Raw genomic sequence first — 7,275 nt, forward strand, 5'->3', positions numbered from 1 at the left:
TAGAGAGCATGTTCTGAAACCTTTTTATATACATCAAGCTCTGATTGTCATTTTCAGAAACACTTTTTTCTATAAAAATTTTGTTCTAAGCATAAAAAAAATATTTTTATTATTTATTTTATTTGCACTGTTAGAATGCAGAAATGGTTCAGAAGCTTAAAATAATTCTGGATTTATTTGATGAGTTTTGTGGATTCACATTAATTTATACTAAAAAAAAAAAAAAAGAAAAAGAATGGAGAACATAAATGTTCTGATTGAAGATAAGAATTGAAATCACTGAAGACAAACATGAAAATTTTGCCTCTGGTGAAAAGTTGATTTGCAGATGGGAAAGAATTTTTTCGGTACTGAGGGAGGTGCTATGATTGCATTCACAGAGCGGATGGATTCTAGTCTTCCTTGTATGAATTCTATTGCTGTCAAGGTAAAAGATCTACTCAGAGTTTAATTTTTTTTAGTACACCCTTAATACTTGGATGCTTCATTTTCCAATGTGCAATTTAAATACTGTTTTAATTTAAAATCTGTTAAATACTTGCTTTCTAGAGAGTGAGTGTTTATCCCTTTCTATCTTCCCTTAAGCTTTCATTTAAAGCACTCCAAAAGCAAGGAACTCAAACTAACTACATATCACTGAGAGAGTTTTAAATAAATATAAAATTTAGATTTCTGTAAAATACTGCAGAAAGTTCAAGTATAGTTCAAGGTTATAATTTTCTAGCCTTTTGTTCTCTCTTGCCTGCGGGATTTTTTTTATTATTATTACTGATTTATTTTATTTTATCTTTTTTTTTTTCCTGAGGTTTGAGGAGAGATGAAAGTAAATAGAAGGATTTCACCTAGTGTCTTTTTGACTACAGCATACCTCATGCAGAATAATACATCTGCTGCTAAAAGCTGATTTTATTTGAGTACTCCTTTGAGACTGATGGAAGGAATAATGCTAACAAGCTCAGAAAGGAGGAGCTTGTGGCCCTCATTATCAGAAGGTGTTTAGCTGCTCAAAGCTTTGAAAGCAGAATTTAAAAAGTCAGAAATCTTTTGCCCAGAGAAGACTGATATTAGTTCGAAGGATAAGTTTTATAGCTCATGACTATATTGTGAATGTTAATATGTTAATGTCTATAGAATTTTCATATAAATGTTGCACTAGTCCTTGTGCATTGAGTGGAAATGTGCTTGCACCCTGATGCATGGTTCACACTGGTGTCTCTAAGACATAGCTTGTAATTTTTTAATGTAAAACTCTGAAAGCCATAGTCTTAAAAATAAAAGTAAAAATAGTAAAAGCCACCATTGAATACCATGTGTTCTGTGCAAAATGAACAAATTAGATGTTTGTGCTCTGATGTCTCCAAACTGGTAAGAATTCAGAGAGTTTCAACACTGAGCTTTGGAAGAGAGTTGTAATGCATTGTTGGTACTGTATCTGCTGTGAAGTTCATTGGTTACACTGTGAAAAAATAAATAAATAGTGCCTGGCTACTTACTTTTAAATGGTATTTATTTTCTATGTGGCATACATTCTTTTCTCTTTAGGAATGAATAAAGACCAAAGGTCTGGGGCCAAAATTCCACTTTGCCAGTCATTTTGTTTGGGATGAGTTTAATAACACAGACCTAATGAAAGCTTTCCTGTTACTGCCAAAAGTCCTGTAATGGTTAATCCCACTCTCCTTCCTCTTCTAGGATCCCTCATGGCCATGACGTTTGTCTCCATTTTCATTGTCTTGCTTGTTATTTTATAAAAGGTTGTACTTTTCTATTAGTTGTGTCAGGGGGCAAGGAGCAGAGTTCATGCTGAAAGCAGATGCCTGGGGGAAAATCACTCTTTATTTTCCTCAAATACTTTTTACTCTTTGATCTGGATGGCACACTGGAATATCATCCTGTAAGCACCAGATTCCTCTTGTGATCTGTCCCAGGAAATATTTTTAAGTCATTCTAAATAGACTGTGGAAAGTTGATGAAAGGGGCATACAGTCAACATAAAAAAAAAAAAAAAAAAAACTCTGGGAAAGGAGTCAAAGATGCTCTAAGCCACTGTGGGCACTCAGAGTTCTGGAAGATGCCATAGATTTCTGCAGCCACTTATACATTTACATTAAAAACAGGAATTGCAGCAATACCTAGGTTCCTTTCAACACTGTATGTTCTTCTTTCCCTTGTAACTACCTCCAGTATTATGTCTTGCAAGGTGTTATTTAAATTATTAGGGTTACTTAAACTATAATAGATTCTTTTTTTTTTTCTTTTAGAATCTATTTTTTTTTTTTAGATTGTTGATGTCCTCTCTGTTATGTGAAAAATACAATGACTTGTGGTATTGCACAATAACAAATCTCTGAGAGAACAATGGTTTGAATGGCTTTTTAGCTAAAAAGAGTCAAACCTCTAACTTTCACAGTACTCAAGCACCTGACGAATAAGGAAATTAGGCAAAGCCCTTAGGTGCAGACTTCAAAGTAAATTCTGTCATCTATATTTTTAAGGTAAACATTTTTCATTATTACTAAAATTAGTAAAGCAAATTCATAATAATAATAAAAAATATTTGTAATAACAAATATATGGCCTGACAGTTTTCTATTAATAATATCTACAGTAGAAATTGGGCTCTTTTAAAATGTGGACTTAGAGTCCAAATGCTACCTATGGATGTTTTAAAATCTGTGTCAAAAAGAAGCAGAAACTAAACACAGTAGTAGGTAAAACTTGTCTTTGTGCTCCGTCTTGCCATGGGGTCCTGCACTGTGGCTTGTGAGAGAGTCAACCAGTCTGCTAGACCTGGGACTGAGAACGGTGTTTCTTTGGTAAGAGTGAGGTCTGTGATATTCTCACTTCTCTTTTGGGAAAGGGACTGTGAGCACTTAAGTCATTCCATAGGTCAGTGAGCAGCCAATTTATGGTAATGAATTTCAGACTCAAGCAGCTATTGTTAGGTAAACCTTAGTAATGGAAAGTTTTCACAATTCATTGGCAGTCCCTGGTGCACAGTGTCAGGTTAACTGCAGCTCTTCTGTTTTCTCATCTGTTCTCTCCTGCAAGAAACAATGCCTCGGGTTTCCCCCTCACCTTTTCTCTTTGTTCAGGGCTATCACCTACTGTCTTCTCAAGCCTTGCCATCATAACTTTACCCAGGAAATCTGGTATGTGGTTTTCTTCTTGCCTTAGAAATCACTTTGTTTTCCTGAGCTTACACTGCACTGTCCATCCTTTCGCCTGCTTCCACACCTTCATTTTCTCATTTTCTGTCCTGTCCTGGGTTAATTCACACATTCACAAGAAAGAATTATGGAAGATGAGAGATGATAACTGTGAAAGTGCCACTGACTTAAGAAATGAGACCTTTCCTCCCAGCACACCACCAGCAGTCTGAAGATGCAGTATATCAGCCTCCTGCTGTCTGAAGTGTCCCAAAGTAGACTTCTGTCTGGTGTGAAGTCATCTAATACGAAACAGTAAATAAGCAGCAGATCTTTCTTAGCACTCTCTTAAGTAAGTCAAAAGGTGAAAGGGAAAAAAACTCCTTGAGAATGATTTTTGGTTTGGGTATTCTTACATGGCCCTGCTGTTGACAGAGAGCTCTCAGCAACAGTTTCTTCAAAGCTAGCAGGGTTCCTGAATGCATCTTTCCCATGTGAGAAATGCATGTTAAAATAGATAATCTGTCAAAAAAAAAACCTCATATATTTTACTAAGCATCCTACCAGCAATGGATAGGCAAACAGGGGTGCTGGTATTTCAGCACACACAGTGTTCAGGACACACCTTCTTCCCCTGCTCCTAAGTGTAATTTACTATAGCTCAATACTAAAAGTCCTAACTTAAGGTTGATGCTGAGGTTCATGCTCAGAGAATGAATCAAATGTTAGACATGAGCCTTAAGACTCAGGTTTTTAAGGTTCTCCTTCCTACTCTACCACTGAATCTGTATGACTCAAATATTTTCCCTTTTAGTTGATATAAGTAGTTTCCCCATGCCTCAGATTCTATCCATAAGATGTCAATAATATTACTCATGGAGCTGTTGAAATTAACACTGAGTTAATGAATGCAAAGAATACACATTCTTTGTTGATATTATTCCATTCTCAAAAAGAAAATATATTCAACTCTCCTGTGAACCTACACTGGTTAAGGAGACAGGTGTCAGAAGTGTGCCTGAAACTTCTCTACTAATGAAAGTATTTTTAACTTACATATTAAAAGGTAAATAAAACAGGCAATGTTGAAGATACATCCTAATAATAACTTAGCTATCAGGACTAACCTCAAGAAGTAACCAGAAGCAGAGTTATCAGGCAGGTATCCTCAGAACAAGAAAACTCTTTGCTAAAGGTAAGAAATTAGGTAACATTATATGTTTTTGTTGTTATTAATGACGATACATATGGGAAATGTTTGTCTGTTGCCTGTTTCAGGTCTGTTCTGACAAAAAAAAAAAAACACACACAAAAAAAAAAACACTGTATCAATATTGGCTTTATTTGTAGTTAGTCCTACATACAGTATTGGAAGACTCTAAGACCTTCATAGTTGCACTAACATAAGCTGTAGCCATTAAATACAACTCAACATTGCTTATGGTCAGAATGAGCAGATTAAAATATATATATATATATATATATATATGAGCAGATTTAAAAAAAAAAAGGAAAAAAAAGATATATATCTGTCAGAGAATAAGTAGAGTTAATTGCAAAAATTAGCTTGTGCGGTGAGAGTCCTAACTGCTCTAAGTTTATTTGAAAGTTTATAGGACCAGAATATCAGTGTAAGGCAGTATTGCTCCTCTGAAATCAATAGCATTGCTTTGAATTACAGCTGTAACTTTGTATGACCTAAATTATTTCATAACTAAATATGTTCTAAGTATTTTATAACTCAGTATGTTCTGACTTGGGTAAGAAGCAGCACAAGTGTTTTGCAGCAATGAAGTCATGGTTTTGAAATTACAGCTTTCTCAGAATACAATAAACTAGTGAAATCACAATCCACTGTGATTCAGATCACAGTCTACTGTCATTCAGAATGACAGTTCAGACTGCCAAGGAATATTCAGCACTGGTCTTATCAGTAGCTGCTATTTAACCTACACAGTCAGTTGCATTGAGTACTTATGTTCTTGACTTAACATTAGGGTTGTCTCTACTGAGAGTTGGGTTTGATTCTGTATATTTTGAATTCTAAAACAGTATGCAGTAGAATAGCTTTGAATATTAGTTACTAAATTATTTTCTTCATCCACATACCATTTCTTAGGTTATAGATTTGTTATTTCCTTCTGCTAACACAGAGTGCTTTAAAATCCTAACATTTATTTCTCTAAATGGGAAAAGCTTGCTACAGACATCCTTTAAATTTCCCAGCAGCAACAATGAAGATAAATGTGCATGTGTTATCATTACAGTACTCCAAAAAACACATTAAGTGGAGTTATAAATCAAAACTATTTTGTCCTCTAGACTACTTGGGATTAGTGGTTAATAACTGGGCAGCAGATTCAGCAGCATGCAGACAACCATTAACGGTGCACTTACTATGAGTCAGTGTCCTGCGTGATATAGCTCTAGCAGTCATGAAGTTGCCAAAACTTTTATTTCATAAAGATATGTAGAAATAAATGGTATTTGACCATGTTGACTACCTAGTACACGATTCAGTCAGTGAGAATTATTAATTCCTCAGTATACGATTGCCTCTAAAATCTACTAGCTTTCTGTATGCTCTGCTGCCTTTGTGTCCTGAAGCATTTCATTTGCTTCTCCAGGAGCAAACCTTTTAATACCTCTGTTAGCACAAAGCCAGTACCAAGCTATGCTCACAGTAGCTGCCTTAGGAAAGATGACTGGAGCCACTTTGCCAGACATTATTCTCACAATTTGATGAAAAGCATCACTGTAATTTCCACTAAGAGACTGGAATTGTCGTTGTTCTAACTGTGGTGGAAGAAACACACAACAGAAACATACTTAGCTGTGCCCTTTAGATCTCAAGACAGATTTTGTAATACTAAATACATTTTTGTCCATGAACTCTGCACTGGAGGCTTGCTTATTCTGTTAAAAAACAAAACAAAACTGTTTTAGATAACAATACTTTATACCTTAGTGTAGAACTTGCACGGATTGTCTTTGTCCAATTAAACAGCTCCCTTTTTCTAAACAAGTTTCAATACTAGGTAGGGAGTAGAATGTTAAACTGGAAGCCATAGAATAATTAATGAGTTTAAAAAATATATGTGAACAATAATTGCCACTATTGTAGACTAGTTTATATGGCTAAAACACAACAGCTGAGAGATTAGTGGCACCAGTTGCAATTCAAGTAATTTCTAATCCTTATTTAAAAATGAATAAAATCTCACAATGATTTTACATTCCTTTTGACTGCATTTTTTTTTATTATTTTTTTCGCTCTAGTAGTTTACATTTTGACTCTGTAAATATTTCTCTAACCTCTCAACTTTCCCTTCAGTTCCTTATCCCAGTAAGGCTTATCTTCTGGTGATACCTTGCTTTCCATTTCTCACTTGCATTAGAAATTTTCAAGATTTTGTTCTTTCTTGTCTCCCCTTCCTTCAGTTTCCCCTCCAGGAAACTCATCTGCTTCAGCTGAACTAATACTCAAAAACCCCATCAAACTATAAAGTGATGCTTGCATAGTATTTGAGCTACCAGCCAGGAAAATGAACAGCTTAACAATTCAGGCACTAAAAAAGTTCAAAGGCAGAGAAATATGAAGGACTAGATTGAGAAGTTGTGACCTACCTCAGAAATGAAATCAAAATCCTGGAATTCTTGTTGTGTAATAGACTTAAAAGGCAGCTGCACAATTTCCTTTGATCATTGCCTGGCAAAACATGACAATGAAGAGCATGAAGGTTGAGTTTAAAAGAAAATTTGTGGGGGGGGTGAGAGGAACTGATGTGGGTTCCTGTCACTCTCTAGACTGATGAAGAATGCTATGCCATGCTCAGATGTGCTTTCCTGAGCTTAGCTATACCTGGCACAGTTATGCTAGTACATTTTCCTTACTCAGTGCTGGGTTCAGACAAGCAAGAGAGACCATGATGGGACCCAAACAAGTCCCATTCCATGTGCAAGCATTTCTGTGGGCAAGAGGCCCAGGCAGAGTATGGGCAGCTCCCCAAGCATCCAACCCAAAGCTCATGGCGTGCTGCAGGCATGTCTGCCCCACACTGCACATATTACCATATGGATCTGTTATGCTTAGCACAAGTCTTTTCACCAGCTCCACTTAATGCAG

This window comes from Cygnus olor, chromosome 4 (genome assembly GCF_009769625.2).
Source record: "Cygnus olor isolate bCygOlo1 chromosome 4, bCygOlo1.pri.v2, whole genome shotgun sequence".
In the NCBI taxonomy this organism is placed as follows: domain Eukaryota; kingdom Metazoa; phylum Chordata; class Aves; order Anseriformes; family Anatidae; genus Cygnus; species Cygnus olor.